We start from the raw sequence: 27,872 nt of genomic DNA on the forward strand, positions 1-27,872 counted from the left end.
CTTGGCTGGTGAGAAGCCATATTCCAGTTCCGAAGCAACTCACAGAAATGATCATTTCTCTATAGCGGTCACCCTGCTATGGAGGGGTTTTGTCACCCTTCCATAGCAGTCACTGTCAGTTAACCCTACACTACACTACGGTCCCCTTACACTTAACACTTTCCCTACAGAAACTAAATTTTTGAAGCTAACTAAAGTGTAAAAGGAGCACTCTAACTACACTAGATATCCCTTTCCTCACACTAAAAATAGCTAAATGACACTTTGTAACACATTAGAACAGAACAGCATTCCACTCTCTTTCATGTCCCGTACAAGAATGCTAGGAATTTGGCGGGGGCGATCTTATATACTGGGGGGCGTATTCACTAATGATTGGACTATGGACCCCCTAGTCAATCCAATCACATTCCTAGCATTCTCCTGCCACCTCAATTGGCTTTTACTGATGGTTCTGGTCCAATCACAGGCTTTTAAAGCCCATTTCCTGTCCCATTGCATTTTGGTCGGTTCTGGTTGCCGAATTCCGAACTTTTTGGGCAAAAAATTCTAAATTCGGCCGAACCTCGAACACCCAATGTTCGGGCCGAACCGATGGTCGACCCGAACCGTTCAATCATCCCTACTAAGGACAGAATGAGGGTTCAAGTTCTCCAGAATGTAGATCAGATCATCTCTGTAATACTCATATATCATCCTCAGTGATGAATCAGGATATGTAGACAGCTGACAGCAGAATCTCCTAAAGTCCTCTAGGGAAATATACAAAAATTACATCTAAAGGACTGAGAATTGAACATATGCCCAGAAATCAATCATGAATATCTCTTTCTTCCGGTTTGTTTGTCCTTTGTAACTCTAGGCTTGCCATACCTTAAAGCGCAACTCTGGCCAATTATTTTTCCCACACAGCAGGGCTCTGCCCACACTGCATGGGTTAACTGCTCATTTATGTCTTTAGGTGAACATAGAGCCTATACACACCCAATCCTTCAATCCTTTGGAAAACAGAGCTTCCCCATATCCAGAGGTGGACTGTTCCTGACGTCTTCATATCCAGAGTCGGTAAATAGGTGTGATGACTTCAGGAACAGTCCACCTAACAAGACTGCTGGACCTCGGGTGGGGTGGGGGCGGGGGGTCAGGAGTTGAAAGAACCAGTTTTGCGCTAGAAGGATTGGAGGATTAGGTGAGTATACCTCATCTTTCTGAACCCCTAGACAAAAATGAGCAGTTGACTTATGCAGTGGAGGCACAATCCGACTACATGGAAAAAATTCATATATATTTGCCCAGAGTTTTGATTTAAGCAATTTTCTTTCCTTCAACCACGGTTAAAGGAAATAAAATTGCTTGATTCCCCCATCAACACTCTAAGCTTTTTTTATTCATACAGTGGGAGGTTTGCCCACTATCAGAATACAATGATCACTGCCAATGGCTATAGCCACCGGCAGTGATCAAATGCAAAAAACAACCTGACAGACTGGTTGTACTGAAGATCAATTTTAGTACAACCAGCCCGCTCATAGATGGATGAAAATTTGTCTATTTCCTGCTAAAATGGCTACATTTTGATCCATCTACAGCCAGTTTTAAGCTTTATTTAATATCATTTAAATTTAGTGTACTCAGACATCAAATATACATAATCATACAAAGCCAATAGATAAAGAAGTAATTCTGGCATACACAACCTAGGTGCCATAATGATCTTGCCAAAAAAAGTCCTTGTTCAAACATGATGCTCTGTTTGCATCATTGGCATCATGTGTAACAACTCAGCTGTGCACCTATGGACCACCCATTTACTTATCGATACATAGTGTGCCCACCTCATATGCAGAGATACTGTAAATACCGCCTACATTTTTTGCAACAAAATAAATCATGCAGTTTTGATCTCAGAAGCAGCAAATGTACAAAAAAAAATACATGTTAATTTATACATGTATTCATTTTTATATGGAATTATGAATTCTAGGCATTGTTTATTATGCATAGTGTTATATTTTTTACCATATACCTAAGAATTACAGACAATAGGCTCAATTGAACATATGTAAAATAATACAAGAATAAAGTAAATGCACGCATCCAGGGTGCCTATGCAAGAAAATGTCACTTGCGATACACGTTACACATCGCTGCTAGTGAGAGCAATAGTTCTAGGCCCATTATTCACGCATAACGCTAAACTGATGATCTGTAGGGGCATTTAGCATAGCCTATGGAAGATATAGGGTACTGAATCTTTTTGCCGTTTCAGTGCACACTATTTGAAAGTCTGACATATTGGGTATCTATTTACTCACTGCATACTTATCATTTATTTTTTACCCCAAAATTGGGTAATTTATTGCCCTAGAATTACCTTTAGTGTAATTTTCACTAAAATTTAATGTTTCATAAACAGTTGCGTTAATATTGTGTGACATAAAAAATTGGACTTACCATGATATTATTCTCTAGTGTGTCTGTTTTCAGAAAATATATAATGTTTGTGGGTTTTACATAATCATCAGGCCTAAAACAAACATTTTAAATGTGTGCAGAAAAAATGGCTCTGGCAGTGAAAGAATTAATGATTTGTCAATGCTGGTCTATTTGGATGATTTGTAACAACTATGTCTCTTTTACCTTAGACTTCATGTATACACTGCCTATTTTGGCCGCCGGCAGCAGGAAAACCAAGCTCCACATTTTGTGTTTTACCACGGCTGATGGACAAAACCTTTCTATCCTGAACACGAGTCTTCCGCCTTCAGGAGAGGGAGGATGAAGTTCCCCTAACCACAGCAGCTCCTAAACTCTGGTAAAAGCCTATGTGTACATTGAAACATAGGCTTTCATGGAGTTGAGTTTAGGAGCTTTGGCGAAAAAATGCCAAAAGCCCCTTTAGGAGCTGTAGTATACATTAGGCATAAGGTTTCTCCCCTGTTTCGTAAAATATTACAGGCCTTATGGCTTTCTTCCTATTAACAACATTGGCAACATGTCCAATTTTAATTGACTAGGTGGCCAGCTCAATTTTACTGAAGGTAACATTGAGTTTAAAGAGAATAGGTATATTTTCCTGAGAGATTCTAATCTCAGTTCAAAAAGGTAAGGCACATGTGTTATTTCCTATAAAGATTGGTATTTTCAGCCACGTGTTTACCAGGACTAGTGTTGAGCGAACACGGACTGTATTATTCGTGTTCGTACCGAATAATTGGATTTTTTGTACACGGACACGGACACTTTACTGTATGTTCGGGTAAAAAGCCCGTGTTCGGTCGTTTTATTTCCGGGTTTTGCATGCTTTGGCGCTCTTTTCATGGCGGGCTTTCAACAGCCAATCAACAATCGTTTAACTGGTGTGCCTTAAGCCATCCCAGCCATGCCTGCAAATGTCTCAGTAGCTGTGATTGGCCGTCTGAAGCATGTGACCAAGTCTTTATAAGTTCCAGGCAGCCGCAGCGTCTTCATTCTGCTGCTTAGATCAGGGACAGAGCACACATCAACGTGCTGGCTGCTGATTAGGGAAAGACAGGCAGGAAAAAACCATTTGTGTCCGGATAGAATTGAGGGACAGGTCGGAGTGTTTAGGCAGGGCGAGTTGTAGGCATTTTAGGGATAGAGTCTGCTGAATTATAGGGTCAGTGTCTTCTACAAACTACAATCGATATTGCTGTGTGGGGGGTGGGGTCTGCACTCAATCCTGATCTACGATCTCTTCTCAATCCTGTTAGGGAGAGGCTGCTGCTGAATTTTAGGGTCAGAGTGTTCTACAAACTACAATCGATATTGCTGTGTGGGGTCTGCACTTAGTCCCGATCTAAGATCTCTTCTCAATCCTGTTAGGGAGAGGCTGCTGCTGAATTTTAGGGAAACTGTGTTCTACAAACTACAATCGATATTGCTGTGTGGTGTGGGATAGGAGATAGGCAGGTGTCAGTGATCCACATCCATTTTTCTGTGTGTGAGCTGCAGTGAACACAATCTTTTTGGGCTGCAGTGAACACAATCTTTTTGGGGTGCAGTGAACAACGTCCTTTTTGGGGTGCAGTGAACAAAATCTTTTGGGGTGCAGTGAACAAAATCCTTTTTGGGGTGCAGTGAACAACATCCTTTTTGGGGTGCAGTGAACACAATCTTTTTGGGGTGCAGTGAACAAAATCCTTTGTGGGGTGCAGTGAACACAATCTTTGTGGGGTGCAGTGAACACAATCTTTTTGGGGTGCAGTGAACAACATCCTTTTTGGGGTGCAGTGAACACAATCTTTGTGGGGTGCAGTGAACACAATCTTTTTAGGGTGCAGTGAACAAAATCCTTTTTGGGGTGCAGTGAACACAATCTTTGTGGGGTGCAGTGAACACAATCTTTTTGGGGTGGAGTGAACAAAATCCTTTTTGGGGTGCAGTGAACAACATCCTTTTTGGGGTGCAGTGAACAAAATCCTTTTTGGGGTGCAGTGAACACAATCTTTTTGGGGTGCAGTGAACAAAATCCTTTGTGGTGTGCAGTGAACACAATCTTTGTGGGGTGCAGTGAACACAATCCTTTTTGGGGTGCAGTGAACAACATCCTTTTTGGGGTGCAGTGAACAAAATCCTTTTTGGGGTGCAGTGAACACAATCTTTTTGGGGTGCAGTGAACAAAATCCTTTGTGGGGTGCAGTGAACACAATCTTTGTGGGGTACAATGAACAGAATCTTTGTGGGGTGCAGTGAACACAATCTTTGGGGGGTACAGTGAACACAATCTTTTTGGGGTGCAGTGAACAAAATCCTTTGTGGGGTGCAGTGAACACAATCTTTGGGGGGTACAGTGAACACAATCTTTTTGGGGTGCAGTGAACAAAATCCTTTGTGGGGTGCAGTGAACACAATCTTTTTGGGGTGCAGTGAACACAATCTTTTTGGGGTGCAGTGAACAAAATCCTTTTTGGGGTGCAGTGAACAACATCCTTTTTGGGGTGCAGTGAACACAATCTTTTTGGGGTGCAGTGAACAAAATCCTTTGTGGGGTGCAGTGAACACAATCTTTGTGGGGTACAGTGAACAGAATCTTTGTGGGGTGCAGTGAACACAATCTTTGGGGGGTACAGTGAACACAATCTTTTTGGGGTGCAGTGAACAAAATCCTTTGTGGGGTGCAGTGAACACAATCTTTGGGGGGTACAGTGAACACAATCTTTTTGGGGTGCAGTGAACAAAATCCTTTGTGGAGTGCAGTGAACACAATCTTTGTGGGGTGCAGTGAACACAATCTTTTTGGGGTGCAGTGAACAAAATCCTTTTTGGGGTGCAGTGAACAACATCCTTTTTGGAGTGCAGTGAACACAATCTTTTTGGGGTGCAGTGAACAAAATCCTTTGTGGGGTGCAGTGAACACAATCTTTGTGGGGTACAGGGAACAGAATCTTTGTGGGGTGCAGTGAACACAATCTTTGGGGGGTACAGTGAACACAATCTTTTTGGGGTGCAGTGAACAAAATCCTTTTAGGGTGCAGTGAACACAATCTTTGTGGGGTGCAGTGAACAAAATCCTTTTTGAGGTGCAGTGAACACGATCTTTGTGGGGTGCAGTGAACACAATCTTTGTAGGGTACAGTGAACACAATCTCATACTTCTGAAGATTTGAGGGTGCTGCCTGTTCCATACTCCTCCTCCTACTGCTCAACCATCCTTTTAGGGGTACAAACAATAGTAATTGGGGCCTAGTGTGGTGGTGTACGTGTGAGATACATACACTTTCTTTTTGATCATATTTTCTATTCCGCTATTCAATTAAAACCTTTGGGGATCAATTAAATTGCGTGATAGTCTGTGTCGGTACGTGTGAGATCCACCTTTCCAAGTTTTTGGGGTTCATCTCATACTTCTGAAGATTTGAGGGTGCTGCCTGTTCCATACTCCTCCTCCTACTGCTCAACCATCCTTTTAGGGGTACAAACAATAGTAATTGGGGCCTAGTGTGGTGGTGTACGTGTGAGATACATACACTTTCTTTTTGATCATATTTTCTATTCCGCTATTCAATTAAATCCTTTGGGGATCAATTAAATTGCGTGATAGTCTGTGTCGGTACGTGTGAGATCCACCTTTCCAAGTTTTTGGGGTTCATCTCATACTTCTGAAGATTTGAGGGTGCTGCCTTTTCCATACTCCTCCTCCTACTGCTCAACCATCCTTTTAGGGGTACAAACAATAGTAATTGGGGCCTAGTGTGGTGGTGTACGTGTGAGATACATACACTTTCTTTTTGATCATATTTTCTATTCCGCTATTCAATTAAATCCTTTGGGGATCAATTAAATTGCGTGATAGTCTGTGTCGGTACGTGTGAGATCCACCTTTCCAAGTTTTTGGGGTTCATCTCATACTTCTGAAGATTTGAGGGTGCTGCCTGTTCCATACTCCTCCTCCTACTGCTCAACCATCCTTTTAGGGGTACAAACAATAGTAATTGGGGCCTAGTGTGGTGGTGTACGTGTGAGATACATACACTTTCTTTTTGATCATATTTTCTATTCCGCTATTCAATTAAAACCTTTGGGGATCAATTAAATTGCGTGATAGTCTGTGTCGGTACGTGTGAGATCCACCTTTCCAAGTTTTTGGGGTTCATCTCATACTTCTGAAGATTTGAGGGTGCTGCCTGTTCCATACTCCTCCTCCTACTCCTCAACCATCCTTTTAGGGGTACAAACAATAGTAATTGGGGCCTAGTGTGGTGGTGTACGTGTGAGATACATACACTTTCTTTTTGATCATATTTTCTATTCCGCTATTCAATTAAAACCTTTGGGGATCAATTAAATTGCGTGATAGTCTGTGTCGGTACGTGTGAGATCCACCTTTCCAAGTTTTTGGGGTTCATCTCATACTTCTGAAGATTTGAGGGTGCTGCCTGTTCCATACTCCTCCTCCTACTCCTCAACCATCCTTTTAGGGGTACAAACAATAGTAATTGGGGCCTAGTGTGGTGGTGTACGTGTGAGATACATACACTTTCTTTTTGATCATATTTTCTATTCCGCTATTCAATTAAAACCTTTGGGGATCAATTAAATTGCGTGATAGTCTGTGTCGGTACGTGTGAGATCCACCTTTCCAAGTTTTTGGGGTTCATCTCATACTTCTGAAGATTTGAGGGTGCTGCCTATTCCATACTCCTCCTCCTACTCCTCAACCATCCTTTTAGGGGTACAAACAATAGTAATTGGGGCCTAGTGTGGTGGTGTACGTGTGAGATACATACACTTTCTTTTTGATCATATTTTCTATTCCGCTATTCAATTAAAACCTTTGGGGATCAATTAAATTGCGTGATAGTCTGTGTCGGTACGTGTGAGATCCACCTTTCCAAGTTTTTGGGGTTCATCTCATACTTCTGAAGATTTGAGGGTGCTGCCTGTTCCATACTCCTCCTCCTACTGCTCAACCATCCTTTTAGGGGTACAAACAATAGTAATTGGGGCCTAGTGTGGTGGTGTACGTGTGAGATACATACACTTTCTTTTTGATCATATTTTCTATTCCGCTATTCAATTAAAACCTTTGGGGATCAATTAAATTGCGTGATAGTCTGTGTCGGTACGTGTGAGATCCACCGTTCCAAGTTTTTGGGGTTCATCTCATACTTCTGAAGATTTGAGGGTGCTGCCTGTTCCATACTCCTCCTCCTACTCCTCAACCATCCTTTTAGGGGTACAAACAATAGTAATTGGGGCCTAGTGTGGTGGTGTACGTGTGAGATACATACACTTTCTTTTTGATCATATTTTCTATTCCGCTATTCAATTAAAACCTTTGGGGATCAATTAAATTGCGTGATAGTCTGTGTCGGTACGTGTGAGATCCACCTTTCCAAGTTTTTGGGGTTCATCTCATACTTCTGAAGATTTGAGGGTGCTGCCTGTTCCATACTCCTCCTCCTACTCCTCAACCATCCTTTTAGGGGTACAAACAATAGTAATTGGGGCCTAGTGTGGTGGTGTACGAGTGAGATACATACACTTTCTTTTTGATCATATTTTCTATTCCGCTATTCAATTAAAACCTTTGGGGATCAATTAAATTGCGTGATAGTCTGTGTCGGTACGTGTGAGATCCACCTTTCCAAGTTTTTGGGGTTCATCTCATACTTCTGAAGATTTGAGGGTGCTGCCTGTTCCATACTCCTCCTCCTACTGCTCAACCATCCTTTTAGGGGTACAAACAGTAGTAATTGGGGCCTAGTGTGGTGGTGTACGTGTGAGATACATACACTTTCTTTTTGATCATATTTTCTATTCCGCTATTCAATTAAAACCTTTGGGGATCAATTAAATTGCGTGATAGTCTGTGTCGGTACGTGTGAGATCCACCTTTCCAAGTTTTTGGGGTTCATCTCATACTTCTGAAGATTTGAGGGTGCTGCCTGTTCCATACTCCTCCTCCTACTCCTCAACCATCCTTTTAGGGGTACAAACAATAGTAATTGGGGCCTAGTGTGGTGGTGTACGTGTGAGATACATACACTTTCTTTTTGATCATATTTTCTATTCCGCTATTCAATTAAAACCTTTGGGGATCAATTAAATTGCGTGATAGTCTGTGTCGGTACGTGTGAGATCCACCTTTCCAAGTTTTTGGGGTTCATCTCATACTTCTGAAGATTTGAGGGTGCTGCCTGTTCCATACTCCTCCTCCTACTCCTCAACCATCCTTTTAGGGGTACAAACAATAGTAATTGGGGCCTAGTGTGGTGGTGTACGTGTGAGATACATACACTTTCTTTTTGATCATATTTTCTATTCCGCTATTCAATTAAAACCTTTGGGGATCAATTAAATTGCGTGATAGTCTGTGTCGGTACGTGTGAGATCCACCTTTCCAAGTTTTTGAAGATTTGAGGGAAGATTTGAGGGTGCTGCCTGTTCCATACTCCTCCTCCTACTCCTCAACCATCCTTTTAGGGGTACAAACAATAGTAATTGGGGCCTAGTGTGGTGGTGTACGTGTGAGATACATACACTTTCTTTTTGATCATATTTTCTATTCCGCTATTCAATTAAAACCTTTGGGGATCAATTAAATTGCGTGATAGTCTGTGTCGGTACGTGTGAGATCCACCTTTCCAAGTTTTTGGGGTTCATCTCATACTTCTGAAGATTTGAGGGTGCTGCCTGTTCCATACTCCTCCTCCTACTCCTCAACCATCCTTTTAGGGGTACAAACAATAGTAATTGGGGCCTAGTGTGGTGGTGTACGTGTGAGATACATACACTTTCTTTTTGATCATATTTTCTATTCCGCTATTCAATTTAAACCTTTGGGGATCAATTAAATTGCGTGATAGTCTGTGTCGGTACGTGTGAGATCCACCTTTCCAAGTTTTTGGGGTTCATCTCATACTTCTGAAGATTTGAGGGTGCTGCCTGTTCCATACTCCTCCTCCTACTGCTCAACCATCCTTTTAGGGGTACAAACAATAGTAATTGGGGCCTAGTGTGGTGGTGTACGTGTGAGATACATACTTTCTTTTTGATCATATTTTCTATTCCGCTATTCAATTAAAACCTTTGGGGATCAATTAAATTGCGTGATAGTCTGTGTCGGTACGTGTGAGATCCACCTTTCCAAGTTTTTGGGGTTCATCTCATACTTCTGAAGATTTGAGGGTGCTGCCTGTTCCATACTCCTCCTCCTACTCCTCAACCATCCTTTTAGGGGTACAAACAATAGTAATTGGGGCCTAGTGTGGTGGTGTACGTGTGAGATACATACACTTTCTTTTTGATCATATTTTCTATTCCGCTATTCAATTAAAACCTTTGGGGATCAATTAAATTGCGTGATAGTCTGTGTCGGTACGTGTGAGATCCACCTTTCCAAGTTTTTGGGGTTCATCTCATACTTCTGAAGATTTGAGGGTGCTGCCTGTTCCATACTCCTCCTCCTACTCCTCAACCATCCTTTTAGGGGTACAAACAATAGTAATTGGGGCCTAGTGTGGTGGTGTACGTGTGAGATACATACACTTTCTTTTTGATCATATTTTCTATTCCGCTATTCAATTAAAACCTTTGGGGATCAATTAAATTGTGTGATAGTCTGTGTCGGTACGTGTGAGATCCACCTTTCCAAGTTTTTGGGGTTCATCTCATACTTCTGAAGATTTGAGGGTGCTGCCTGTTCCATGCTCCTCCTCCTACTGCTCAACCATCCTTTTAGGGGTACAAACAATAGTAATTGGGGCCTAGTGTGGTGGTGTACGTGTGAGATACATACACTTTCTTTTTGATCATATTTTCTATTCCGCTATTCAATTAAAACCTTTGGGGATCAATTAAATTGCGTGATAGTCTGTGTCGGTACGTGTGAGATCCACCTTTCCAAGTTTTTGGGGTTCATCTCATACTTCTGAAGATTTGAGGGTGCTGCCTGTTCCATACTCCTCCTCCTACTGCTCAACCATCCTTTTAGGGGTACAAACAATAGTAATTGGGGCCTAGTGTGGTGGTGTACGTGTGAGATACATACACTTTCTTTTTGATCATATTTTCTATTCCGCTATTCAATTAAAACCTTTGGGGATCAATTAAATTGCGTGATAGTCTGTGTCGGTACTTGTGAGATCCACCTTTCCAAGTTTTTGGGGTTCATCTCATACTTCTGAAGATTTGAGGGTGCTGCCTGTTCCATACTCCTCCTGCTACTGCTCAACCATCCTTTTAGGGGTACAAACAATAGTAATTGGGGCCTAGTGTGGTGGTGTACGTGTGAGATACATACACTTTCTTTTTGATCATATTTTCTATTCCGCTATTCAATTAAAACCTTTGGGGATCAATTAAATTGCGTGATAGTCTGTGTCGGTACGTGTGAGATCCACCTTTCCAAGTTTTTGGGGTTCATCTCATACTTCTGAAGATTTGAGGGTGCTGCCTGTTCCATACTCCTCCTCCTACTGCTCAACCATCCTTTTAGGGGTACAAACAATAGTAATTGGGGCCTAGTGTGTTGGTGTACGTGCGAGATACATACACTTTTTTTTGATCATATTTCCTATTCCGCTATTCAATAAAAACCTTTGAGGATCAATTGAATTGCGGGATAGTCTGTGTCGGTACGTGTGAGATCCACCTTTCCAAGTTTTTGAGGTTCATCTCATACTTCTGAAGATTTGAGGGTGCTGTCTGTTCCATATTCCTCCTACTCCTCATCCATCCTTTTAGGGGTAGAAACAATAGTAATTGGGGCCTAGTGTGGTTTTGTACGTGCGAGATACATACACTTTTTTGGATCATATTTCCTATTCCGCTATTCAATAAAAACCTTTCTAGGGCAAGATCTTAAATTACAGAAATATGAGGAGACCGTCAAATAAGGGCCGTGGCCTGGGTCGTGGTGCTGCTGGTAGAGCTCCTGTTGCAAGGAGAGGACGTGGTCGAATTGTGCCAGCTACACGCACAAGTGAAACACCTTCCTCAAGTGTGAGTAGGCGACAGAACCTGCATCAGTATTTGGTAGGGCATCATACGCCCCTAGAAGTGATGAGGCCAGAACAAGTGGAGGCGATAGTAGATTGGTTTGCTGCTGACAGTGCCTCCAGTTCCTTCACATTGTCTCCCACCCATTGTCTACTGCAGAAAGGTCACAGTTGGCACCTGCAGCCGATGTCCAACCGTCTTTCACCTCACCCCCTTGCAAATCAGGCAAGCAGTCTGAGCCCCAAGCCATACAGAAGTCTCTTCTTCTTTTTGATGACTCTGTCAGCAGGGTTTCCCAGGGCCATCCACCTAGCCCTGCCCCAGAAGTGGAAGAGATTGAGTGCAGCGATGCCCAACCACTTATTTCTCAAGATGAGTACATGCAAGGATCATCGCAGCACGTCTCCGATGATGACGAAACGCAGGTGCCAACTGCTGCGGCGTTCAGCATTGTGGAGACCGACAAGGAGGGCAGGGGTGAAGACTGGGTGGAAGATGATGTGGAGGACGATGAGGTCCTCGACCCCACATGGAATGAACGTCATGCAGGTGACCTGAGTAGTTTGGAGGAAGAGGCGGTGGTCGCACAGAGCCACCAGCACAGCAGAAGAGGGAGCAGGGTGCAGAAGCGGAGCAGCCGTGCCCTAGACACTACGCCCGCTACTGCCCAACGCAGCAAGGGAACGAGCGCACCAAAGTCAGCTCAAAGGAGTTCTCTAGCGTGGAAGTTCTTTAGAAAATGTGCTGATGACAGGACACGAGTGGTTTGCACCCTGTGCAATCAGAGCTTTAAGCGAGGCATAAACCTTCTCAACCTGAGCACAATCTGCATGATCAGGCATCTAAGTGCAAAGCACGAGCTGCAGTGGAGTACACACCTTCAAAACCAAGAAACGTCTCTGGCTCATCCTGCTTCCTCTTCTGCTGCAGTCTCGGCCGCTCCAGCCACATCTGTAGTGATACCGGCACCTGCCACCCCGCAAACAGACGATCTGTCAGCAACACCACCACCTGGGTCACCAACAACCATCTCCACAATGTCCCGTGGAAGCGTTCAGCTTTCCATCTCCCAAACACTTGAGAGGAAGAGGAAGTACCCCCCTACCCACCCGCGATCCCTGGCCCTGAATGCCAGCATTTCAAAATTATTGGCCTTTGAAATGCTGTCATTCCGTCTGGTGGAGACGCACAGTTTTAAAAACCTTATGTCGGTGGCTGTCCCACAGTACGTCGTGCCCAGCCGCCACTACTTTTCCAGGCAAGCCATCCCTTCCCTGCACAACCAAGTGGGGGAAAAAATCAGGTGTGCACTGCGCAACTCCATCTCTGCCAAGGTCCACCTAACTACCGATACGTGGACCAGTAAGCACGGTCAGGGGCGTTATATCTCCCTAACGGCACACTGGGTAAATGCAGTGGCGGATGGGCCTGAGGCGGATAGTAATTTGGCGCATGTCCTTCCACCACCGAGGATTGCAGGGCGCTTCAGTTTGCCTCCTGTTCCTAACTCCTCCTACTCCGCTTCCTCATCCTCTACCGCCTCCTCATCCGGACAGCGTAACACCTTCACCACCAACTTCAGCACGGCCAGGGGTAAACGACAGCAGGCAGTTTTACAACTTGCCTGTTTGGGGGACAAACCACACACCGCGCAGGAGTTGTGGAGGAGCATGGAACAGCAGACAAATGAGTGGTTGCTGCCAGGGAGCCTTAAGCCCGGCCTGGTGGTGTGCGATAACGGGAGAAATCTCATAGCAGCTCTGGGCCTAGCCGGTTTGACGCACATCCCTTGCCTGGCGCATGTGCTGAATTTGGTGGTGCAGAGGTTCCTTAAAAACTACCCCGATATGTCAGAGCTGCTGCAGAAAGTGTGGGCCGTTTGTGCGCACTTTCGGCGTTCTCACCCTGCTGCTGCTCGCCTGGCAGCGCTGCAGCGTAACTTCGGCCTTCCCGCTCACCGCCTCATATGTGACGTGCCCACAAGGTGGAATTCCACCTTGCACATGCTGGAAAGACTGTGCGAGCAGCAGCAGGCCATAGTGGAGTTTCAGCTGCAGCACGCACGCGTGAGTCGCTCTGCGGAACAGCACCACTTCACCACCAATAACTGGGCCTCCATGCGAGACCTGTGTGCCTTGTTGCGCTGTTTTGAGTACTCCACCAACATGGCCAGTGGCAATGACGCCGTTCTCAGCTTAACTATCCCACTTCTATGCCTCCTTGAAAAAACAATTCGGGCGATGATGGAAGAGGATGTGGCACAGGATGAGGAGGAGGAGGAGGATGAAGAGGTAACATTTCCAAGGCTTTCAGGGCAGTCATTCGCAAGGGGCTCCGAGGGTGGGTTCCTGCACACACAAACGCCAGGGACACAATTGTCCAGCAGGGGCACAGTTCTGGAGGATGAGGAGGAGGAGGAGCTGGAGGAGGAGATGGAACCATGTTCACAGCAGGGTGGCACCCAGGCCAGCTCATGGCCATCACTGGTGCGTGGCTGGGGGGATACAGAGGACACGGACGATACACCTCCCACAGAGGACAGCCTTTCGTTGCCTCTGGGCAGCCTGGCACACATGAGCGATTACATGCTGCAGTGTCTCCACAACGACCGCCGAGTTGCCCACATTCTAACTTGTGCTGATTACTGGGTGGCCACGCTGCTGGATCCCCGTTACAAGGACAACGTACCGTCCTTAATTCACTCACTGGAGCGCGATCTCAAGATGCACGAGTACAAGCGTACGCTGGTAGACGCCATGCTGCTGGCATTCCCATCTGACAGCGGGGCCGCAGTGGAAGCACAAGGCAGAGGAGGAGGAGGAGGAGGTCGCCAACGCAACCAGGGCACCGCCAGCACCTCAGAAGGCAGGGTTAACATGGCCGAAATGTGGAAAAGCTTTGTCAGCACGCCACAACAAACAGCAGCACCAGCAGCTCAGATGGAACGTCTTAGCAGGAGGCAGCATTTTACCAACATGGTGGAGCAGTATGTGTGCACACGCCTACATGTAGTGAATGAGGGGTCTGCCCCCTTCAACTTCTGGGTCTCCAAATTGGGCACATGGCCTGAGCTTGCCCTTTACGCCTTGGAGGTGCTGGCGTGCCCTGCAGCCAGTGTATTATTTGAACGGGTATTTAGCACGGCTGGGGGCGTTATAACAGACAAGCGCAGCCGCCTGTCCAGAGACAATTTGGACAAGCTCACGTTCATTAAAATGAACCAGGCATGGATCCCACGGGACTTTTCCGTACCTTGTGCAGAATAGCAATGGATACCGACCTTACCCACCCATTGTTCCATTTTTGCTCTTTCTCACTCTTTTGGGGTGTACCCTCATTTAAAATTTGTGAAAAGAAGCAGTGTTGGCTACCTCGTCCTCCTCCTCAGGGCCAGATTAACGTAGGGGCTATTGGAGCTGCAGCTCCAGGCCCCTACCTTTTATATAGGCCCCGGGTTGGCCATATTCACTGTTACCGCTCTTCTGTCACTTGTAAACACAGAAGTCTGGCTTCTATGCTCGCTTCCCCAGGCAGCACCCTCAGAACCTCCCCACACAGCGCGAAGGCCGGACAAGGAGGGACAGTTGCCGATGCATGGATGTGTTTATGGGCTTCAGAGACAGCATCCCATGTTGAATTAGGCATGCATGGCTGCACCCTTCCTCCTCTGGGTGCATGGCAAGGCACGGCCCTTAAGGCCCTTCAAAATCCTCAGCACCAAGCCCATGATGCTCTTAATCCGGCCCTGGTCCTCCTCCACCGCCGCTTCCACCTACACCACCCATAGGTGTGCGCAGCCTATTGCATTAAGGTGTGCACCCCAAAGTTGAAATACACATGCATGTGTTTGCCAGCAGGGAGAGTAATGTATCGGGGCCATGTACCTGTAGGCAAAGAGAAATAGAGCAGAGCAGGTCCGAGGGAGATCTTTCCCATCTCCTCACTGGCAATGCTATGTGCCCTAGGTGATTAGGGTGTGCCCAGGCACACCCGGCACACCCTGTGCACATGCCTATGTCACCGCCACATCCACCACCATCTCAACCTCCCTACTACTCCATATGGGCCTCGTCCTTCAGAGATGAAGAAGAACATTGTTTTATTTTTCTGGTTTTTTTTGTTGTTTTAAGTTATTTCCCTATCCACATTTGTTTGCAGAGCACTTGCCATGCTCTTAATTACGTTTTGCTGCCATTTGCAGCACTCTAGCCCTTTCCTTTGGTGTTTTAGAGCCATTTTAGTGCCTTAAAGTTCGGGTCCCCATTGACTTCAATGGGGTTCGGTGTCCGGGAAAAGTTCGGTAAAAGTCCGGGACACAGACCCGGACTTTTTTTTAAAGTTCGGCCGAACCCGTCGAACACGGACATCTAGGGGTCCGCTCAACCCTAACCAGGACTAATGGCTCTTTCCTGGCACCTCTTCATCTTTTCAGTTAAATCTTCAGAGGGGATCAGTCAATCACAGTGTACACCTAGACAGAATGACATTAGCATTTTTTAAACCAAATGTATTTCTTTTACCCATAATACAATTCAAAGTCACAAAAAGTTTGAATCTATGACCCCCCCACTTCTACAGTATATATTGTTATTTTTCATCAATATTCACGTTTACACATTGGGACTTTACGTTCTTTGGACATTCATCTGTTCCACATTATTTAGCGTGACTTATTTTTTACATTTTGATTTGAGGGTGTGGTCACACTTGAAGTTGCTGCTTCATATTTTGTATTTCACCTTTAGCGCAGTTATTTTCCCCTTTTTTCACATATCCTAGCAACCAGTCTACTGCACACCAAAGAGGCGGGGCGCAGGAGAGGAACAGGTCCCAGGGGCGGCCAGCAGGTACATTAAACTGAACTGCTGCTGCTGCTGCGGCAGCGGCCTGGGGGGCAGACTTCTCTAGGGAGAGGAATGTGTTTGAGTCAGGGAGAGAATTGTTTCTTTGCAGTTTGTCAGACAGCGTGGTGCCAGTGAGACATTCCTAGCAGGGAGGTAGATCAGATAGTGAGAAGTACATTCAGTAGTGCATACCAGAGACCATATACCATACATAGATCTCTATATATATAGGGCTATCAATTACATCATATCAGGTCATTGTGTAAACTGTATACCCATTACATCTTTCCCTATCTATAGGGCTATTAATTACATCATATCAGTGAGAGTATTGTTAATCGGTCACTTGCGTACATCCTATAACCAGCACATCTCATCTATAGGGCTATTGATTACGTCATATCAGTGAGAGTATTGTTAATCAGAAACTTGCGTACATCCTATAACCAGCACATCTTTCCCTATCTATAGGGCTATTGATTACATCATATCAGTGAGAGTATTGTTAATCGGTCACTTGCGTACATCCTATAACCAGCACATCTTATTTATAGGGCTATTGATTACATCATATTAGTGAGACTATTGTTAATCGGTCACTTACCTACATCCTATAACCAGCAAATCTCTTCTATAGGGCTATTGATTACATCATATCAGTGAGAGTATTGTTAATCGGCCACTTGCGTACATTCTATAATCACCACATCTTTCCCTATATATATAGAGCTATTGATAACATCATATCAAGTGATATTTAGAGTATTTTAATCGCTCACTTGCGTATACCCTATTCCCTTCATGTCTCTATCTATATATAGGGCTATTGAATACATCATATCAGGTCATTGAGTATCTATCGGTCAGTTGCATATACCCTATATTGATCTGTATCAACATCATGTCCGAAAGGCCGACAAGGAGAGGCAGATGCTCACAGGTCACGAAAAGAGGGCAAGCAGCCTCTGTGTCCATTGTGAAAATTGGTGTTCAAAGTTGACATAATGCATCCTCTGCAGGCGGGGCACGCCCGTCCCTTTTTTCCGGTGCTGCCCGTGTTATTCAGCCACAATATGTGGAAGAGTTGGTGGAGTGGATCAATAAGCCGTCCATCTTCCTCGTCCTCTGACACCCACGCTTACAGTAGTTTACCTTCCACTGCAGCTGCCAAAGCGGCCCGTTCCACAGGCTCCTTCTCCACAGCTACTCCTTCTGTCGCCCTACCTATCATGCACGGAGGAGTCACCTGAACTATTCGATCATAGTGTTAGTGACATGCTTCTGGAGGATGTGCAGCAATTTGAAAGCTGTGATGTTGGTTCCCAGGTTGATGAAGGGAATAACGTGAGCCTAGAGAGAGGGGGTGACAATGACGGACAAGAAACCAGCAGTCATGTTGCCACAGCTGAAGCATATTGCCAAGTTTGCTCCAGTGATGAGGAGGGAGGGGATGATGAGATCACTGACTGTACTTGGGTGCCTGATAGGATAGAGGAGAGTGAGGGGAAGAATGAGGAGGACGCATAACTCCAACAAGGCAGTAGCCAACCTATTGAGTCACAGCACAGAGCTCCACAGGTGCAGGGTGCTGCAAACTCCCCGCGGACTCACAAAAGTTCATTAGTGTGGGCTTTTATCAGCACATGTGCAATAGACCGCAGCGTTGCTGTTTGCAACATCTGTTCAAAGCAGATCAAGCGTGGCCAGAACACCACCTGCTTGGGCACCACATGCTTGACAAGACATATGATGACCTGCCATGCAGTCCGTTGGCAACAGCACCTGAAAGAGGCACCAGATCAAAACAAGCATACATCACCTTGCTCCTCATCTGTGATCTCTAACCTTACTATACCTCATGCCTTCTCAAATACCAGCATTGAGAGGGATGATGGTATAGCAATGAGTGCCACAGAGACTTGCACCCAATATGCTAGCAGTACACCACTGCTTGATTTGAGCAGCAGGCAAATTTCACTACCCCAGTTTTTGAACCGTAGAAAGAAATACTGTCCCAGCCATCCACATGCTCAGCGTCTTAATGCTAGCTTGGCCAAATTGCTAGCATTACGATTGCTGCCTTTTCATCTGGTAGACTCTGCTCCCTTTTGCAAATTTGTGGAATGTGCTGCACCACAGTGGCAAGTTCCAAGAAGGCATTTCTTTTCGCGTAAGGCCATTCCGGCTCTCCACCATCATGTGGAAGATAGTGTTTTGGCCTCGTCGGACAAAGCGGTCAGCAGGAAGGTGCACATTACTGCTGACTCTTGGTCCAGCAGGCATGGACAGGGACGTTACATTTCGTTCACGGCACACTGGGTTACTCTGCTGGCAGCTGAGAAGGATGCAGGACACGGTTTGGTGTTGCAGCTTGTTTTGCCACCACACCTACAAAATCCTGGTTCTGGTTCTGCCACATCTGGCTCCATGTTCTCTTCTGCTCAATTGTCCTCTGAAGCAGCAATGCTCCCTAAGCGTTCAAGGGGCTATGCAAGCAGTCAGGCTAAAAGATGCCATGCTGTGCTTCAGTTGGTCTGTCTAGGGGATAGGAGTCACACCGGTGCAGAGATTCTGTCAGCTCTGCAGGGGCAGGCTCAGGGATGGTTGACGCCATGACAGCTTGAGCCAGGAATGGTTGTATGCGACAATGGCACCAATCTTTTCTCTGCCCTCCAACAGAGACATTTGACACATGTTCCATGCTTGGCACATGTTCTGAATCTGGGGTGCAACGTTTCTTGAGCAGATACCTGGGCTTCCAAGATCTCCTGAGGCAAGCCAGAAAAGCCTGTGGCTATTTCCGCTGTTCGTACAATGCCAGTGCTTACTTATCTGACATTCAACGGGAAATCAACCTGCCCACCAACCGCCTCATTTGTGACATGCCCACTAGGTGAAGCTCAACGTTAGCAATGCTGCAGCGGCTTCACACACAGCAGAGTGCCATCAATCAGTGCCTGTGTGAGTATGGCACAGGGTCAGGGGAGCTTGGCTTCTGTTTGCCATGCCAGTGGCTTTTGATAAAGGATATCATCCTGTCACCATTTGAGGAGGCCACAAGGATGGTGAGCCGGGACGATGCATGCATCAATGACACTATCCCTCTAGTCTACCTGCTGGAGCACACGCTGCATGGAATCATGGACAGGGCACTTGAGGCAGAACAGCGGGAGGAAGAGGAGGACTTCCTTTCCTCACAAGGCCCCCTTTATGCAGATATCATTCCTGAAGGACCACAAAACACATAGGAGGAAGATGTATATTAAAAAAGAATAGCGCACACATGCAAAAGAAATGACTATCAAATATGGAGACAATACATAAATAAAAATGGGGATTTAGTCCCACCATATGGCCATATCGTGCTCAAGCCCACCACTACGTCAAAGTACCCCATTATCAGTGGGTCCTACACTATCCATAAAAAAGGGGTGAATCCAGCCTCTCTAACCCTTGGAGACAACACTCCTTGCTGGGAGAGATGTGCTAATGCACTACAAGGGACTCCTCCTATATCTACTTGATAGTGGACACTGATAGAGTACAGGTGTGTGTGGGGGGTGGGGTGCTCAACCTCAGAAGTCTGGTCAGGGTTTGCTCCCCCAATTTTTTGCTTGTTTATTACATAGGAGGAGGAGGAGGAGGATTTTGGCAGCATGGATTTAGAGGATAGCATACAGCAATCTTCAAGGGATGGTTTTGATTCCCAAGAAACCCCAGGAGTTGTACGTGGTTGGGGAGAGGTTGCTCCTGCTGACAATGTCATCCTTAGTGACCCAGAGGACTCAGAAGCTCATGCCTCCTCAAACATACGTTGCATGGGCTCCCTGATTCTGTGAAGCCTGTGAAAGGACCTGAGGATTAGTGCTATCAAGGAGAGGGATAATTACTGGTTGGCAACCCTTCTTGATCCACGTTACAAGGGTAAAGTTGCAGAGCTCATCCTGCCTTCGCAGAGGGAGCAGAGGATGAAACATCTTGAGGATGCCTTGAAAAAAAAATTGTGTACCACCTTTCCAGACACTGGGAGGTCAACATTCTCTGGGTGTGTTTCTGAGGCATCGTTCAGTCAAAGGAGGAGCGGTGGAGAAGGCGGCCAGCTGACTGATGCCTTTAAACAGTTCTTTAGTCCTCAGCAGCACCCGGGGCTGTTAGGTTTAAGCAACCATCGGCAGCGTCTCCATCATATGGTGCATGATCATCTAGGCGCAAGAGCAGACTTGGAGACCTTTCCAGCTGAGCATCCACTGGGTTACTGGGTCTTGAGGATGGACCACTGGCAAGAACTTGCTCAATATGCAATGGAGCTACTGGCCTGTCCTGCTTCCAGCGTGCTTTCCGAACGGATGTTCAGTGCTGCTGGAGGATTTGTGACGGACAAAAGAGTGCGTCTGTCCACAGACTCTGTTGACCTGCTGACTTTTATCAAAATGAACCAGACCTGGATCAAAAAGAGCTATCAAGCCCCTGATGCTAATGTAACTGATTGAATTTGCTAGGGGTCTGCCATCCCTTGAAGACTGCATATGCTGCCTATCTTATTCCTCTACCTTGATTCTGCTAGCTTTCAACAATGTTTTTGGTTTAGGTCACTACCAACCCCCAAGGCCTAATTTTTTCTGCACTTGTATGACAGGTGCATACAATTTAAATGTCATATGTAATTTTTAACAGCAGGCCTTGTCCCTGTGCCCTGCTAACTGTGAGGGGTTATGGTGTTCAGGCACCAACAACACCAAAGGCCCAATGTTTTTGCACCTGTATGACAAGTACATGCAATTTCAAATGTGTATGGAATTCTTACCAGCAGGTCCTGTTCCTGCACCCAGCAAGAGTAACTGCGAGGGCTTGGTTTACGGTGTTCAGGCACCACCAACAGCAAAGGCCCAATTTTTGGCACCTGTATAGCACATGCAAATTCAAATTTGTATGGAATTCTTACCAGCAGGTCCCGTTCCTTCGCCCAGCAAGAGTAACTACGAGTGTATGGTTACAGTGTTTAGGCACCACCTACCGCAAAGGCCCAATTTTTGGCACCTGTATAACACATGCAATTTCACATTTGTATGGAATTCTTACCAGCAGGTCCCGTTCCTGCACCCAGCAAGAGTAACTGCGAGGGCTTGGTTACGGTGTTCAGGCACCACCAACAGCAAAGGCCCAATTTTTGGCACCTGTATGACAAGTACATGTGATTTCAAATTTGTATGTATATATGTATATGACATTTTTTGCTTTAGAAATGCACCTACTCACCTACTGAATACCAACAATACAGACCTGCTCATGGATATAGAAATACGGGGCAACTTAGGAAACAGTGACCATAGGTCAATTAGTTCAGTATTAGTCATAGTAATAGGAAACATAAGGGTAATATAAGGACACTGAATTTCAAAAGAGCCAATTTCCCAAAACTGCGCTGTCTGCTAGAAAATATCAAATGGGATAGAACCCTGCGAACAAAGAACACAGAGGAAAAATGGGAGTGCTTCAAGAGCATACTAAACAAAGGGATTGACCAGTGCATTCCAAAGAGAAATAAATTTAAAAGAGCAAAACTAAATCCTGGGTGGCTAAACTCCAACTTAAAAATGCATATTAATGCTAAAGAAAAGGCCTTCAAAAAATACAAGACTGAGGGGGTCATTGGCAGCATTCAAGCATTACAAAGAGTGTAATAAGAAATGGAAAGACGAAATCAGGGCAGCTAAAATAGAACACGAGAGACATATAGCGGAAGAGAGTAAAAAGAACCCCAAGAAATTCTTTAAGTATATAAACAGTAAAAAAGCGAGGCCATAACACATTGGCCCCATAAAAGACGACAAGGGAGATTTGACCACAGAGGACAGGGAAAAGGTGGTAGTGTTAAATAATTTCTTCTCTTCAGTCTTCACAAAAGAATTGGGAGGCTACACTAACCCAGCTTGTAAGGCCAAACTAAACAACACACCTCAGGAAGTACCGCCATGGCTAACAGAAGATAGACTTAGAACTAAACTCTAGAAACTTAACATAAATAAATCACCGGGAACGGATGGCTTGCACCCGAGGGTTCTTAAAGAGCTCAGCCAGGTGATTGCCAGACCATTATTCTTGATCTTTAAGGATAGTTTACAGACGGGTATGGTGCCAGCTGATTGGAAAAAAGCCAACGTGGTACCAATATTTAAAAAAGGGCTGAGATATATCCCGGTAACTATAGGCCGATCAGCCTAACCTCAGTAGTCTGCAAGATTTTGGAGGGGGTGTTAAGGGACCACATACAAGACTTTAGTAATGAAAATGGTATTATTAGTAGTAATCAGCATGGATTCATGAAAAATCATTCTTGCCAAACCAATCTATTAACCTATGATGAAGTGAGCTGCCACCTAGATAAAGGTAAGCCTGTGGATGTGGTGTATCTGGACTTTGCAAAGGCCTTCGACACCGTTCCCCACAAACGCTTACTGTACAAACTAAGGAAGGTAGGTATGGACCATAAGGTGAGTACCTGGATAGAGAACTGGCTCCAGGGGAGAGTGCAAAGGGTGGTGATTAATGAGGAGTACTCGGACTGGGCGGGTGTGGAAAGTGGGGTCCCCCAGGGTTCTGTCCTGGGGCCAATCCTGTTTAATTTATTCATAAATGATCTAGAGGAGGGGATATCTAGTACAATCTCAGTATTTGCGGGTGATACTAAACTAAGCATGCCAATATCTTCCATGCAGGATGTGGAAACCTTACAAGCGGACCTGAACAAAATAATGGGGTGGGCAACTACATGGCAGATGAGGTTTAATGTTGAAAAATGTAAAGTAATGCACTTGGGTGCCAGAAACCAGAAAGCAAGCTACTCACTAGGGGGGGGGGAACCTCTGGGTGAATCTAAGATGGAAAAGGACCTGGGGGTACTGGTAGACAACAGGCTTGGCATGCAATGCCAAGCCGCTGCAAGCAAAGCCAACAGAATACTGGGATGTATAAAAAAGGGGATTGACTCCAGAAATAAAGAGATTATTCTCCCTCTCTACAAGACTCTGGTCCGGCCACATCTGGAGTATGCTGTCCAGTTCTGGGCACCGGTCCTCAGGAAGGATGTGCTGAAACTGGAAAGAGTCCAGAGAAGGGCAACAAAAATAATTAGGGGAATGGAGGACATCAGCTATGAGGAAAGACTACAAGCACTGCACTTATTCTCTCTAGAGAAGAGACGATTAAGGGGGGATATGATATCAATGTATAAATACTGTACTGGCGACCCTAGCATAAGGAACAAACTATTCAGAGAAAGGGAATACAATAAGACACAGGGCCACTCACTAAAACTAGAGGAAAGGCGGTTTAACCTTAAAGTAAGTAGGGGGTTCTTCACTGCCAGAGCAGTAAGGATTTGGAATTCTCTTCCGCAAACAGTCGTATCAGCAGGGAGCATCGATAGTTTCAAAAACTATTAGATGGGCACCTTAAAGACCACAACGTACAGGGGTATACAATGTACGGTTAACAGCACACACACACACACACACACATGATAGGTTGAACTGGATGTACTGATGTCTTTTTTCAACCTCACTAACTATGTAACTATATAAGTATTGCTGCAGCAGGCTACATACATCGTAGAGATGCACTACTTTACAGGCACGTTCAGGGGACCCCCCAGGCACGATATTTGAAGTAATTTTTCATTTTTATAGTTTCACTTTAAGCCTCATTAAAATCAGTAAATCACTGCTCCTTTAAAAACTATCATTTTTGAGGGGCGTGGCCGGCTGGAGACAGAGATGGACGCTCTGTTCTAAGGCTCTGAGGTAGAGAGCGGGCAAAAGCGACGATACAGCCGACTTCACTACTTGCGGGTAATCTGTGTGACAGCGCCGGTCTCTCCGATCCCCCGGGGCATGTCAGTGAAGCGAAAGGAAGACAGGACATCTCACAAACTAACTGCCTATATGTTTCAGCCTGCGGATCGGCGGAGCCAAGATGGCGCCGGCGCCGCAGCCTCCCCTCACGGCTCTGATCCCCCTCAGCCTTCCCTCACAGAGAATGCCAACTCGCAGCCCGGGATTTCCATAGAGATGGCAAATATCAATGAAGTCTCACCACCCCATACTCCTACTACAGGGAGCCCGGCTCAGACACGGATGAGGATGGATCCCTCCCTGCCTGGACACTGTGAGGTGAGCCAGATGACACAGTACAATGGGCTGCAACCTCTTTACCCTGATTCTATTGCCATGTATCCGACTGTTAATCAACCAGTCATGGATACCACACTCAAGGATATGATGTTATCACTGAGGAACACTCTGCAGTCAGATATGCTATCTTTTATGCAGCAAATCAAGCATGAGGTCACTAACATGGGAGAGAGGATAACACTAGTCGAATCTAAAATGGATGCCTGTGCTGTAGCTGTCCATGAAGTAAAGCAAACGCATGCAGAACATGACAAGGAACATACATGGCTTAAGGATAAGATTGCCGACTTAGAGGATAGATCTCGTCGGAACAATGTGAAAATCAGGGGGATCCCTGAAGATGTACTCCCCCCAGATCTTTCCACTTATGTCAGGAACATGATTAAATCACTTTTGCCTGAGCTTAAGAGTATTGAGCTTGTCATTGACAGGATTCATAGGCTGCCTAAGCCATCACACCTGTCTGACACTGTTCCTAGAGATGTTATCCTCCGAATTCATTTTTTTCATGTTAAAAATCAATTGATGCAAAAGGCATCCCTGCCTGACCCATACGCCCACCTACAAATTTACGCTGACCTGTCACAGCACACTTTACAAAAACGCAGACAGCTGAATAATGTCACCAAAGCCCTCAGGAATCACAAGATTGTATATCAATGGATCAATCCGGCCAAACTTTTAATCACCTACCAAAACACCAAATGCATGATATCCTCTGCTGACGAGGGGTTGCAACGTCTACGCAGTTGGGGAATTATCCCAGAATTCACTTCTCCTCTTGAGATTCCTGCGGGACCCAGACAGCCCACTACAACTCTCCAATTGCCACAACGTACCAACTGTAAACCCAATGTCAAATAATTGATACCTGTGGAGTCCTCCAACTACTTCGCCCGTTCTCTCACCTGATGGCCCTCGGCCGTACAAACTCTTTACCCCGCATTTTTCCTGCGCACAGTTGTGCTCCGGCAGGATTCGTATTTTGTTTTTGTTCCTTATTTTGTGTTTTTACCTTGGTGGCTCTCACGTCGCTGTTTTTCAGCTACTTCATCAACTCAGCACCGCCGATACTGCCACAGCGGCGCATCGTCCACAGTATTCCAGTTGTTTTGGATCAGTTCCCCTCTGCAATCTAAGGGCTACCAATAGATCCTAACGGAACGCTAGTATCTCTGACCCTTCTAGCACTTGTTATCACAACCCTGGCCATGACTATCAACTTTCTTTCCCTGAATGCTAACGGTTTGAACCATCCTGCAAAACGTTCTTCCTTATGGAAGCTAGCGATTGAATCGCAATGTGATATCTTGTGTGTACAAGAGACTCACTTCCCGGCATCTAACCCGCCCACATGCTCTCACAAAAATTTTTCCCAGATCTACTCTGCAAATGGACCTAGGAAGAAAAACGGCGTGCTTATTGCCATTAAAAACTCACTCAATTTTCAACTGGACTCCTGCACTGCGGACCCTGATGGTCGCTTCATCGTACTACTATGCTCCATCAACAACAAACCTTACACCATAGTCACGGTGTATGCTCCCAACAATCATCAATTGAAATTCCTGCGGAGGCTGCACAAACGACTGGACCGTACTCGCCGAGGATCTATAATATGGTGTGGCGACTTCAATATCACCCCAGACCCACGTCTAGACTCTACGACCCAGAGCACTAGGAGGAAGCTTGCACTTAACCCTTTCTTGCAATCTACCCAACTCTATGACGTTTGGAGATGTCACCATGTGGAAGAGAGAGACTTTACATTCTTCTCCCCGTGCCATAACTCCTATTCACGGATTGACCTCTTCTTGACAGACCAGTGGACCCTACAGTCAGTTTCGTCGTCATCTATTCTTCCTTGCACATGGTCAGACCACGCTCCAATTTGCCTCAGTATTGAGACTGACCCTTTATCCTCTCCGGTTTCTCTATGGAGATTGAATACGACCATCCTACGCCAGGAGTCTGACCTGAAACTCCTGAGCTCTAAACTAGAGGAATTCTTTCAACTGAACAAGAACTCAGTCCCTGACCCATTCCATGTATGGGCATCTCACAAAGCCTATATGCGGGGACTCCTGATACAGCTGGGGGCCAGAATTAATAGGCAGCGAAGGCAGCAGCTTACGAGCATTCTAGAAGCTATCCAGTTGACGGACTCCTTAAACAAAAGTAATCCCAGTGCAGACCTCAAATCCAAACTTTTGAAATTGAGATTAGATCTCAGGTTGGCCCTTCTAGACAAATTTGAACAAACCCAGAAAAAACTTAAAATGCACTTCTATGTACACGGTAATAAAGCAGGTAAATTGTTAGCGAACTATGTCAAAGGAAATAGGACCAAAACGACTATCCCACATCTTTACCACCCCACGTCCAAGCAAAAATTGATAGACCCCCAGGCCATTGCCAATGCGTTTAGCACCTACTATAGCTCCCTCTATAATCTGAAGGATGATCCTGCTCAAGTCCAACCTACTGACCAATCCATACAAGATTTCTTAGATACGGTACAATTACCCTCTCTATCTCCTGCACAACTGACTGTGCTCAATTCCCCTTTTACTGTTGACGAAATTCTCACCGTCATAAATGCACTACCTAATAACAAAGCCCCTGGCCCGGATGGGTTTGTTGGAGAATATTACAAATATTTCCAAACAGTTTTAGCACCTAATATGGTCACGATCTTTAACGCCCCTGCCTCCGCTGCCTCACTTCCATCTGAGATGCTGTCTGCGTTAGTTATTGCATTGCCAAAGCCAGGGAAGGAACCATGTTATCCACAAAATTTTAGACCTATCTCCCTACTCAACCATGACACAAAAATTTATGCAAAGGTCATCGCGAACAGACTGGTACATATGCTCCCCTCCTTGATTCATCCCGACCAAACGGGTTTTGTTAAGGGCCGTCAAACTTCGGACGCGACCCGCCGGATGATTAATGTCATTCACTGCATAGGACGTCGGAGAGTGCCTTCTCTGCTTCTATCTTTGGATGCAGAGAAGGCATTCGATAGAGTCCATTGGCTCTACCTTCAAAAGACTCTCCATAAGTTTGGGTTTCATGGCCACATATTGTCGGCGATACTAGCACTTTATTCGAATCCCTCGGCTCGCGTGTATTGTTCCTCTATGCTGTCGGAACCCTTCTGTATCTCTAATGGCACACGGCAGGGATGCCCCCTGTCACCGCTTATATTTAACTTAATGATTGAACCCCTAGCGGAATGTATTAGAGCCGACACGAGCATTACAGGTGTCACATTGGGTCAAATGGAGCATAAAATAAGCCTATTTGCGGATGACATTATCCTCATTCTATCTAATCCCAACTCTTCCCTGGCTTCGGTAACTAACTTACT

Source organism: Pelophylax lessonae (assembly GCF_965119305.1).
Source record: "Pelophylax lessonae genome assembly, chromosome: 3".
Classification (NCBI taxonomy): Eukaryota; Metazoa; Chordata; class Amphibia; order Anura; family Ranidae; genus Pelophylax; species Pelophylax lessonae.